Source organism: Dioscorea cayenensis, chromosome 16 (assembly GCF_009730915.1).
Source record: "Dioscorea cayenensis subsp. rotundata cultivar TDr96_F1 chromosome 16, TDr96_F1_v2_PseudoChromosome.rev07_lg8_w22 25.fasta, whole genome shotgun sequence".
NCBI classification, from domain to species: Eukaryota; Viridiplantae; Streptophyta; class Magnoliopsida; order Dioscoreales; family Dioscoreaceae; genus Dioscorea; species Dioscorea cayenensis.
Window position 1 is genome coordinate 1198025 of NC_052486.1, and position 13137 is coordinate 1211161.

The window sequence follows — 13137 nt, forward strand, 5'->3', positions numbered from 1 at the left end:
GAACAACATTTGACATATTAGCATTTGAATGACTATAATGCCCTTTGTTGACAATAAACCTTATATTATATATATATATATATATATATGAGGACCATTCCTCTGTTGACGCCATCAACATTTGACATATTAGCATTTGAATAGCAGCTACTACATCAAGATGTACAATAATTCCTATACATCAATGTTGTCCGTTGGATTATGATCCAATGGTTGATAATTGGATGTCCATAAAAAATGTATTGTAGATATATAATATATATATATATATATATGGGAAAACATCATCTAGGGACGTCCCTAGATGATGGGTTCTCTATATATATATATATATTATCAATCATAAACAAGGAAGTGTATTGCTACAGTTGGTATTCCTTTACACCGATAATTCCGGGGTTGATAACAATCTTTTCTCTTGTTTTTTTTTTTTTTATGTCATTATACCTACTTAATGGCTCTTTTTCAACTTTCAAGTGGATGAACTTCCCCTTTTGGACAGAACAAAATTTGGGTGGTGGAAAAATGTACATTGTTGTGTTTAGGATTCACCTGAGAATGGCTTGTGTGGTCTCATCTCCCCCATGAAATAAATCAATGACTGTCTTTTCTAATAAATAAATATATATAAATAAATAAATAAATAAATAAATATATAAATAAATAAATCAGTGGGTGGGAGCAAAACATGTAGAAACATGTGTAGGGACCAAAAAGAATTATTCCTCTGTTTGTGTCATTGGCTGTGCCATCAACATGAACCACTAGTTTTTCTGTTAGATGTTGGCTCAAAGGACATTCTTAGCCTCTTGCTTGCCATTCAAATAAGGTGATAGCCACATTACCAAGAGAAATTTACCAAAATAGCCCTAAAGAAAAGGGAATTTTTGCATTTTTTACCCTTTAGTAATTTTTGTTTTACTGCTTGCCTTAGAAAATAAGTGTTGGATGTTTTAGCCGTGGTCCACGTTGAAAGTACTAGAGTCACATTTTCGCTTGTTGTACTATATATATATTATATTTTGCTGCTATTTATTTCATTTATCTACAATTATGGGCATACAACCATTTGAGATTTTTTTTTTCATTTAATAAATTATTTAAGTTTTCTACATTGATGAACATGAAATTGTTTGAGATTTTTTTTCATTTTTGTTTGAATTTTTTTTTTTATATATTAAGAAGTAATAGTATTAGTTAGTAATAATCACAATAGAAATAGTTCCTTTGTATAAGTAATAGGTAAATTAAACATAGAGCTTGTTTGGAGTAGCTTATGGAAAAAAAATATATTTTTTTGAGTTTAGTAGAATTTTTTTTATAAGTTTTTTTTAGAAGTTAATAATGTTGTGGTGACTAGTAATAATGTTTACGAAGTATTTAATTTTGATCCAATAGTAGTTACATTACTTACAATTGTTTGTTTGTGGTTTGATGTCGTCCACTATTTTTTTTCATAAAACCAATGAGATTTTGTTTGGTCCGAACCAAAATGGAATGTTGTTTAGTACTTTCTTAAATTTGGCTCAAGCTTATATCAAACTCAAGCTATAAATAAAATAGATACAAAAGATATCTATCTATATATATATACACATCTAGATGTGGCAAAACATGACTCATTATCAGACAGTCAAATGTCTAACAGTCTAAGAAGCTTAGATTGCACCTCAACTTCTATTGTTTTTTCTATGTTAAAATAATGTTACAATTTCTAATGAATTTCTTTAATGTTTACTTGGTTGAAGTGTTATAGTGAAGTACAAGCAAAGTTGTTTTCCCAAACACTCCATCTATTGAACATTATCAAGTTGTGCTACATCTTTATTTAATTACTTGATACTTTTAAATTTTCAGGATTCTTTCTGCAACAAACAGCTTGTTCACTTAAGTCATTCCTGCCACACATGATCACTTGAGCACTTTGCAAAACTATCCAGAAATCCCTGGTTAGTATTCAATTCTTGTTTGCAATGTGGTGATGGTTTTTCCATAAAGTTGCCTAATTGTTCTCTCAATCACTAGATTCACTACCATTGAAAATCAAATGAAAACAAAATGTATTTTCACTAAGCGTTTTTAGAATAATAATACATCAAGTGAATCATCCACTGGAAAATGCTGGTATTTTTCAGATGGTGGTTCTGAATCTGTTCTTTCATTAATTGATTTTTTACTTGATTTCTCATCAATTGATTTTTACATAATTTTTCAGTGCGTGCTTGTATGTGTATGTATATATATATATATATATATCTTTGTAAGAATTCAATGTAAACTTCAAATTAAGATATTGATAAGATTTGATTGTATATATTTTGATTAAAAACTGTTAAACTATCAAAACTTACACAATGATTTAGTTGTATTAAATATGTAGTTTTTCTTCAATTAATCAAAAAAATTAATCAATGTTTGTAATAGGACAGTTTGTATATATATATATATATATATTTTCTTTTAAGTCAAGAATCTAAATTTTACTCGTGCTTTGTTTGTGATTCTGTAAAAAGAAAATTGTAATGTTATTTTAAAAAAAAGCTAGATAGAAAATAATTAAATCGTATATGATAATATAAAATATATGTTTTTTAATATATTATTATTATGTTCAGATTAAGCTCAAAATAATATTAAAATTATAGCAAAGAGAAAGTAGTTTTAAACTTCATTTATCACCGCATTTGTTTTCTCAGGTTTTTTTTTAAATATTGAAAAATGCTTTGATAAATTTTTAAAACTAGTAATTGAAAAAAAAAAATTCCACCAAGTTTCACTTATTCACATTTAGTCCACTAAATTTTGAGTATTCACAAAATTTTTACTTTTTTGTAACTTCCAGAGATTGTCTAATAAATTTTGAAACTTTCATAGATTTATAATTAATTTTATTTATTTCATGCATAATTATTAAACTTGGACCGGTCTGACGATTGGACCAGTTGATTCGGTGACTTGGTACTTAAACCGGTTCAAGTCTTTAATTAGACCATTTATGTTATCAATCCGCTTTGACTCGGTCAAACACGATGATCCGGTTGGGTTAATGATTTTTTTTTTTTTCAAATAACATTTTCATTTTTTTATTTTTTTATTTTTCTAATAAGTTGAAAGGTATATATTTAATTGTCAAATTTGTGTTTTTTTTCTCTTTTCTACTACTTCCAAATAAAAGATTAATAATTGTTTTTTTATTTTATCCATCAAATTTTTTTTATAACTAATAATTCATGAATAATATTATTATATATCATTAAAAATAATTTATAATTTTAAAAATAATATTTTAAAATATTTTTATTGACCCAGCATTGACCCGACGGTTGAATCTTGACCCAAAGTCTCAATTGGGTTAATGCTCGGAGTAGATCTGATAACTATGATTCAATGTAAGCTCCTCTACTGATAATAACTCAACAGGGGTAAAACCATCCAATACGAAATCTTATCACGAGATCCAATGAATGGCCAGGATCACATCACGAATAATATGATAGCTAACAAAATTTAAACATTCCTATGTTTCTGGTCACCACCCTGTAATCTTACCTTATTATAGCCTCATAACAGTCTAAAAATTAAATCAACTGAATCACAACGCTTGGCGGTGACGGGATCCAAGTCCGTATCACACGTGGCACTATAAATATCTTGATCACCATCGTCTTCTTGATTTCGTTCTCTTCTTCGAAAGCGAGAAGGAGAGAAACCCTAATCGCCGGAAGGGATGGCTTCGTCCTCTGCTCCCGATCATCCTGGTTCTCTTCGCCGTAGATGCTTCAATGTCGCATTCCATTCCCTTCATCGTCTTGTATGGTACGTTGCTTCGCATCCTCTCGTTTATGGAGTTCTCTTCGGAGTGATCGGTTGTATGGGAGTGTGATCGAATGTGTGGATGAATCTTGATGATTTTCTTTTGGTACAGGGATTGGAAACCAGTGTAAGGATCGAGAGTTGAAGCAGTTCACTGAGCTTTTGAGCCTTCGGTGTGGATCGACGGGGTATTGTTTGTTTTCTTTTTCTTTTTGTTTCTTTGATGAATTCTTCTTGTTTCTTTGATTTTGTTTTGAATTTGTGAACATTAGGGTTCTTTGCTATCTTTAATTAGATATCATTAACATATATGTTCTTGTTGATGTGTCAAATCATATTGGGGATCACTAAGGCAGAGATCTTTATTAACAACTTTTGCACAATAATTGCAACTATAATAAATACATTTTTTGTTGTTGTTGGCTTACTTTGTGAACAATGAGGGTGCATGATATTGTTTCTTAGGTTTTTATGACATTTAGTTGGTCTTCTAGTTTTTGTCAGTGCAGCCATTGAACCATTCTTGTGCTCTTTGTTGCATTTCGGGTTTTTTTGGAGCAAATGTTGCATTGAGTTCGAATGGATTCGCTGTTTAGATATCTTATATCTCTGGCATGTTGTATCTTGAACTTTCTTATTTTTTTTATTTTTTTTATTTTGATGTGCAAATCATGTAGGGAATCGCCAAGTAATTCTTTGTTTGTTTTTTCCTTTATATATATTCCTTGCCATTTCTTTGGTTTTTGGACTTTGTGAACATTACGGTATGAATGATGGTTTTTGATATTGATATATTTTTTTTATCCAGCTTTATGATACTTATTATGATGCATTGTGTTTTTTTTTGGTTCAGCTTTATATTACTTATCATGATGTATCTGGTCTCTAAACTTCTTTTACTCATTTGTTAGGAAAACATTAATCTATTCCATTGTGAGGGTTTTGTTATGAAACCTAATAAACAAATTTTCAGAGTTACTCTAGAAATTTATATCTTGTGAATTCTGATTGCAACTAGTATATTCTTATATTCTTAGATGCTATTGTCATTGTGAATTAACATCGTTTTGTATTCTTCCAACAGTTAACCTCGTTTAACTCTTGTTGCTTTCAAGGCAACTTGGTGGCTTGAGGGATGATTATGTGATGAAGCATTTCTCATATGTACTTTTGATTTTGACTCTTGATTAGTCCTTTTGTGCCTTCTGATGAATTCATCTACTAGTTAGGATTACATGTAAATATTATTTTATGAGCTCTAATTTGTGAATTTCTTGCAAAATCAAATCTCCTTTGAAGGAGAGTTTAATTTAATTAGTGCAATTTTCATTTTTGAGAACTAGAAACTCAATTAACAATCATTGGTTTCATTTTTTAACTAATCTCAGGAAATAATTGCGTTGTTTGAGCAATTGTGTGTGTGGGGTCTCCTTGTTGATTCTAACACATTGTTGTTATTTCATCCTAGATGATTAGAACTGCTGCATATCCATGTAGATTAATAGTTTTATTTATTCTCACAATGACAACTTGATGTTTCGTATTGCTTGGATGTTGATGGAGAAGTGCAACAGCAGGAAGCTTAAATATACATGGGCGTGGGGATAGTATGCGAGGAGAAACTATAGTAGTTACACACAAATAAGAAACAATACTACATAAATAACTTATGAAAAGGATGAAATTGCAATATGTGATTTTCCTGCAAATATGGTGGTATTGGGGAGATCTGCATCTATGTTTCACTTGTATAGTTTATCTTTATGGACCTTGGTGCCATAACTATGGGCAGCTCAAGAATTACGTCGATGCATGTATTTGTGTTAGAAAGTCTTGAATAACCAAATTGTCATTTTTGAGATAAAGATGGATTATTGGAAGGGTTGATGGATTGGCAAACTTGAAGTCAAAATAGTTTGGTGAGAAATTGAGGTTTTAAATTGAAAAGTTAAGGAGCTTTAATTTAGTTTTTGTAGACATTTTTGAGAATACAATAGTTCTAGACAAGCTTTGGTGACTTGGGTATCTTATTTAGAAGAATGTTAGAATAAGCAATTTTTCATATCTTCCGTGCTTGCATTTGTATGAGGCACTGAGTCCTCATCTAAGTGGGATAATTAGTGTTGGATCTGCTTTCTATATTTGAAACCAATTGTTTAAGCTACGCAGGATGCAGATCATGGTATATGTTCAGCTGAGCTTGAGAATTACTATTTCATTTCAGTGTTTAAAACTACAGACTTAAATCTGTTGTTATATAGGGTGATTTGTGTGTGTATCTCAATGCCTTTTGTTTTCCTTTGTTTTTTTTTAATGAGAGTTTTCTAACAGGTCATGAATTTATTTTCATTAGATGGTCCTCATGCTGGTACTACATCATCGGTGCCATTTTGTGGGGTAAGTTGACCACTATCTTTTTTGCTATACCATGTACCATTTGTGCTCCAATTGCCATTTTTATGATTTTTATTAGTTAAGAACACATGCAGTAGAAAAGGTTAACATTTGTTTTTGTCCAAAACTTGCCTAATGTAAAAGAAGAAAATTGTAAAATCTTTTTGCCATTCACGTAGACTAGTGTTTTAATGTTATAATGGAATATAATCTTGCTAGTGTCCTGCATTTCGTTTCATTAATGTTGATCAGTGTGAATTGCTTCATTCCTCTCATATCTTTGGAGTTGTAAGATGTGTGAATATTATGGCATTATGAAACTAGTCTTGCTACCTTTTTGTGATCAAAACCTTCTCTTTTGAACTCCATTCCCCTCTGAAACCATTGTTCACTTTATGCGGTTCTTTGTTCTTATATGAGGGTGTGCCAAATTTCATATATTCATTTTTTCTTTCACTGCAGGACATGTCACCTTTTTGGACAATGTAGAGAAATTCAACATACAAAGGAAAAAAAAAAAGGTTTAGTAGCTTCTTGACAATGTTTCTTATCATGGTCTGTTATAAGAATATTTAACCTTAATACTGACTGACATAATTTTCCTTGTCATGCTGCTGAGGCCATTCACATCATGGTTTCAATATTATCCAGATGATGCTTTCAGTTCAGTTTTGCTTCCCCAGCAGGTATTCCATCTCCTCCCTGTTTTAACTGCGATAGTTTAACTAATTATACATATACACAACACAAGAGACATACGTTAACTTAATATAAGCTTTAGTTAACTTAATACGATCAGAGTGAATTACACTAAGAGTTCCAAATTTCCATTCATACACACAGCCAAATAAGCTTTAGTTATCAATGACCAAATGGTATATTGGTAGCTAGGTCCCCATTAGAACTCTTCAGATGAAATTTTGAATCATGGTGAGGACACATGGTGAGGACACATTTCTGAGAGTGTGAATAATGGTTGTATGCGGGTGGTTCCAACATCTATATGTGTATCCCTCTCCCATTTGTTCCGTCAAGGCTTGTACACGTCCATGCCTTTTTTAACGGCCTAGTTGCTCATCTTAAAAAACTAGGCCTTAAGTTTGACTGAAAGCAATTAAAACCTGTTTGGTTGGGCGATGTATCTCCCTATCACAACAATTGAGGCATAAGATCAACCGCTTACTTAAATGCCCATACCATCGGCTACTGCTTATGTAAAATTATCCAATTTTCTTCAAGAACTTTAAAAAAAAAAAAAAACCTGAATCCACAAATATACACAATCTCCAATAAATTCTATCAATTATCTTTTAAAATGATCACCAACTGCCATATGTCAACATACAAAATCAAGTTATTTCTGTTGAGACTATTGAGACTATACAAAAACCTGAACCCACAAATCGTTAACAACATACTCTTGCCATTAACTACTTGACAATCATAACTAACTTCAACTTTGTTTCTTAAACCGCTTTGTTTTTGAAAAACAACTAATCTTTCGCTTTATCTTAAACTTATTGAAAGAACTTACAAATCCAATACATCTTAATTGTTTGAAAATTAATAAGCATTTTTCTTAAAAATCTGCTGGTGTAACTTGACATCCTAAACCTACTCAGTTCATGCAGACAATGACAGCCAAGGGCAACCTCTCTCAGTTATGTTTGTGATTATTGGTTATTGTCAGCCTGGCGCACTACAGTTGTAGTAACTGATTGTCATCATGGTTATGCATGTATACATGTGCACCCTTGTAATTTCAGGCAACCAGTAAAAATAATGTAATTTATTATTAACACTCATATATGCTACTACCACAATTGTCATCATGAATTAATCGTGACAATTTGTTTAGGCGGCAATTGGCTCTTGCTGGGCCATTTGCCGACTTTGTAATTGGGTCATTTTGCCTTTTTTTTTGCCATACTAAAGTTGGGCCGCTCTGGGTTTCGTTAGCTGCAATGGCCATTGTTGGGCCATGGCCGAGTTTTGTTGCACTGTATATGGGCTCTTGCTGGGCTTTCTTGAGCTCTATGAGCTCTGTTGGGCCGGTAGTGGACCCGCATTCGGGACATTAATGGGCCTGCATTCGAGCCGTTAGTAGGCCGTTATTGGACTCACAGCCGTTAATGGGATCTTAGTGGGCCGTTATGGGGGCTCTTAGTGGGCTGTTATTGGGTCGGTATTGTGCTTTTCATGGGCTGTTATTTGGGCTCTTAGTGGGCCGTTAATGGGCTCGCCGATGGGCCGTTCATTGGCTGTTATTGGGCTTACAGATGAGCTGTTAATGGGCTCCAGGTGGCCGTAATTGCCCTTTCGGATGGGCCAAGCATGTTCCTTGCCGGCCGTAAATTTTGTTGGGCCGTTCATGGGCTCTTGTTGGTGCGAAAGGCCTTTTATTGGACTGCTATTGGGCTTTCAATCGGACCGCCACAGCCTGCTCTGAGATTATACATGAGCTGTTGGACCTTCTTGACATGCAATGGCCATCATTTGCCTGACTGGGTTTTGTTGGGTTGCATATGGGCTCTTACTGGGTTTGGTCGTAAGGCCGCTATCGGGCTTTCAATTAAACCACGACAGGCTGTTCTGTGCTTATACATGGGATATTGTTGGCCTGTACTAGGAACTGTGGCTGGTGGTTAATGGGGATTTCAGTTGGGATTCCAGTGGGTTTTTGTTGGGCCCTTAGTGCTGGCCCATAGCCGGCTATCTGACCTTTTCAACGGGCTGTGAATGGGAAGCGGACAGTAGGCTTTTCGGGTCATTCCTTTTGATTGTCTTACGGGTCTTTACGTAAATATACATACTGGGTTGTAATTGATCATCTATTAGCCAGGTTGCGTCACCGTGCAGGCCGTGATTAGGCTTTGTTTTTCCTCTCGGAGGGCTTTCTTTATCTTGGATGGTTTTAAAAATAAAAATAAAAATAAATAATAAAAACAAAAATTAATGAAGTACATCATTGGATCATGAATCTGCGGCGTGGCATTAGGTTTTATTTCCGGAGGTGATATAGGGCCTTGTGTGCCTGGTGAGCCATAGCGAGCCCATGGCATTGAGATACTGTGATGTTTGTAAAACAGTATTTGAACAGTTGAGAATAAAAACAAAAACAAAAAAACAAATACCCAACAAGATAATTCACATTCTGCAAATGTGAATGATCTTGGAGATATATAAATAAAAATTATATATATATATATATATATATATATATATATATATATATATATGTAGAGAGAGAGAGAGAGAGACCTGAATAAGCAGCAAAGCAAATACCACCCTTTCTCATGGAACATTCTGCAAACAAAAACCCAACAAGATCACTCACATTTAATGTCAATGTTAATACCATGGGTTGGGAACTCACCTTCCACTAGACCGTTGCAGTTATCAAACTTCGGCAAACAGATGGGCTCTGGATCTATTGCCTACCATCATAGCCAACATTTGTATATGCTACCCATCCTTGGAAAGTTCACAATGCAAACCTAAAAAACGCATTACTTCAATGTATGTATAATTTGCATGGTGGAAATGACAAACAATGAATGAATTATGATAACAAACATACATAAAATAAAGATCACCACAATTGTTAAACTATGCACAGGCATAATAATGGAGGTTGCCCTTCATTGTTGTCAGTAAGGAAGTGCCCAGTGAATAACCTGTGAAGCAATTTTTCCAACTTAAGTGACACCAGAAATAAATGGAGTCTGTGTTTCAATGTTTCCATCAGTTCAAATCATAGATGATGGTAAAGAGAATTAGCAGCAGAGTAATAAAAAGGCAACCACTTCATTCTAAATGCATTAAGTGAGGCAGAGAGGTGAATAATTAACAACTTTAAATAGGATTTTTCTATGAATTTTATAGACAGATTTGGTTCCACCAATGACGATAAAAGCATATATTTCAACAAACAGAGACTATATAATGATATACATTGGAAACCAAAGAGAAAAGATACCATATGCAATCAAAGCTTGAGGATGGAAAGGAAGCTGCAAGCAAAAAAATTAAAAATAAAAGGAGAGGGGCTATTATAGCTTAAAACAAGAGTTTTAAACAACATATTTAATTGTTTAGGTCCTCACTAGAAGGACTGCATAAAATTATTTCCTCAACAAGGTTCTCAAACTATTGAAAACCGATCATCGGGGCTCCATAAGTGTGTGGGAGGGAAGCAGGAAGCAAACCTTAGGGGCACTTACTAACAATTAATATCATGCAGACGTACCAAATTTCATTCATCAAACATTAAGTGGGCCAAAAGTAAACTCCTGCAACAACTAAGAAGAGGTTTTTTAATGCAGTTTTCATATGGGTCTTCTTAGGTATAAGAGAAACGAACAACATGACCTCCATGCACTTTCATAAAACAATATAAGGCCAATAAATAATTAGGAAGGCCAGACATTTTGTACGATTAGTCGATGGTTACATATTAATCATAGCTTCTTATATTTCTTAACTAAAAATTTCATGAAAAATATGGGCTCCGCGACGCCCACTCTAGAGTCTAAACTACTTACAATGCCATATAGTTTTGAGTTTTAATGTTTTAACTTTTCACATTCAACATTGAATAACAAATACATAAGTAAAGAACTATGTCAGCTGCCTTAACATTACTACCTAGTCACCTGCCCAATATGGACGTATGAAGGAAAATCCCATGAGACAATTCAAAATTATAAAAATCAATAAACTATTCACATAAATAAACTCACAGTGTACTCTCAGGAAGCTCTGTAACAAATTGATTAGGCCCCAAATTTCCAGTCAGCCGGACTGCCAAATAATAACTCCAAATTTGAACATCAGAGCAATCATGAACAAGAATAAAAACAATATCAGCAAGGCTCCACATGCAAAATGAAATCCATGGCATGACATTTGACATAGTAAAATGCAGCAAGAACACAATGTTTAAGGGATATTTAAGCAAAATAAAAATCAATCACAATTAGTTTCAGTCTTAATGGTTACTCTTACAGAAACACCCACCTTATCAAATCAACAACAATCTAAGATCATCTTAAACACTATCAGAATGACATCTTAAAAGAAACATAATCTCCTTTTATTCAATGGTACCCTCTCCCAATCCCAAGAAATTCCTATTAATCAATCTCTTTGGACCACCCTTGCAAACCAGATGACATCTATGGAAATTCCAAACTGAAGAAAACAATAGCATCCTCCATTCTTGCTATGACAAGACCTAAATCCACAGCCTCAATCACATAAGGCCATGCTTCTTTCAATCAAATTACCATAAAGAACAAGAGATCAAAGAATCAAATTGCAACAAGTTGTAATAACAAAAACCCTCACATTAAGAAACTATCAAAACCTTGAAACATAGACAATTTTAAATCAACTAAACCTTAAATTTCGCATCATCAAACTACCATCAAGAAAAAATCAAATTGCAAAAAGTAACTACAACGCAAACCCTAACATCAACAACATATCAAAACACTAAAACCAAGACAATGTTAAATTAACTATATCTTAAATTTCACATTAGCAAACAGTAAGGACAACACAAACCATAGCGTTCGGAACATATCAAAACCCTAAGACCAACACAATGTTTAATCAAAATAAACCTTAAATTTCACATCATTTAAACCACCATCCAGAAAGAATCAAATTTCAAAGAGTAACAAAAACAAAAACCCAAACCCTAACTAAGAAACTATCAAAACCCTAAAACAGAGACTTATCTTAAATCAACTAAAACATTAAATTTTGCATCAAGAAAGAACCAAATTGTGAACAGTAACTACAACACAAACCCTAACATCAACAAATTATCAAAACCTTAAAACCAAAACAATGTTACATCAACTAAACCACCATCAAGAAAGAATAAAATTGCAAACACTAACAACAACACGAACCCTAGCATTAAGAGCCTATCAAAACCCTAAATCAAAGACAATGTCAAATCAAATTAACCTTAAAAATCCATACACAACCAACAATCAAAAGAGAATCAGATCGCAAACAGTTAAACCCAACACAAACCCCACAACAAGAACCTCTACACGCACAATAACCATCCCAAAACATCGAAAATCAAGACAATCATCAAATCAAACAATCAAATCCACAACGAGAGCACGAATTTTACCCCCAAAAATCAAAAAAAGCGGAGAGTATAAGACCTTCCAAGAATCCCAAAGACCATGACAACGAGACGACCCGCAGATCCATTGGAAGAGCTCCAAACATCACCTCCCGTTTGCCGACTCGCCGGAGCAAAACCCTCGATCATCCCATCGTCTCTCTCTCTCTCTCTCTCACATTCAAAAAGCACAAGAACGGGGGGAATGAAAAATGGAAACCCTAATTTAATTTATAGAGAGGGATTTTTACGTATTAACCCTTGTGAAAATTAAATTTACTTTTAAAAACAAATGTAAGTCATGTGTGTATGTATATATATATATATATATATCAATATGACCACGTGGGCAATTAGATGCGTGAAAAGTTATAAAAAAAAATTAATGAAATTTTTTTAAAAAAAAAAAAAAGGAATTATATTTAGATTATTTTGAAGAAGTCAATGTAACAATTATAAAAGAATAATATTTTTTTAAAAAAAATAATAAAAGAATAAACTTTGAGACTTTGAAGAAGTTTGTATATTTATGGGTTGAGTATAGAGAATTTAAAACCATAATAATGAGAATTGATGTAAAATGTTTACAGAACTATATTGAAGTATTTATTAATTAATTAATAGTAATTATTACAAAAGACAACTAAAATAAATAGATACAAATGATTTTATTCATTTCATAAAAATCTAAAAAGATTGAAAGTGTGTGTATATATATCCTTTCATTAACACATGTAAAAACAAATTAACACATGTAAAAAGTCAAAAGTCTTTTTAAAAGT

At 32.9% G+C, this 13137-nt stretch overlaps 1 long non-coding RNA gene across 7 annotated transcripts; it reads right to left on the bottom strand.

The window, feature by feature from the left end:
- Positions 1 to 6717: 6717 nt before the first annotated feature.
- LOC120279074 lies at positions 6718 to 12558 on the bottom strand. Of its 7 annotated transcripts, none has more exons than XR_005541831.1 (6): positions 12396 to 12558; positions 10950 to 11010; positions 9788 to 9884; positions 9584 to 9704; positions 9469 to 9513; positions 6718 to 6909 (listed from the first exon to the last, which is right to left on the bottom strand). It is a non-coding gene; the product is annotated as an uncharacterized LOC120279074 (long non-coding RNA). The 7 variants fall into 7 exon arrangements; XR_005541828.1 differs by having other exon boundaries at positions 6718 to 6918; XR_005541829.1 differs by having other exon boundaries at positions 6718 to 6932.
- Between the last annotated feature and the right edge of the window lie 579 nt (positions 12559 to 13137).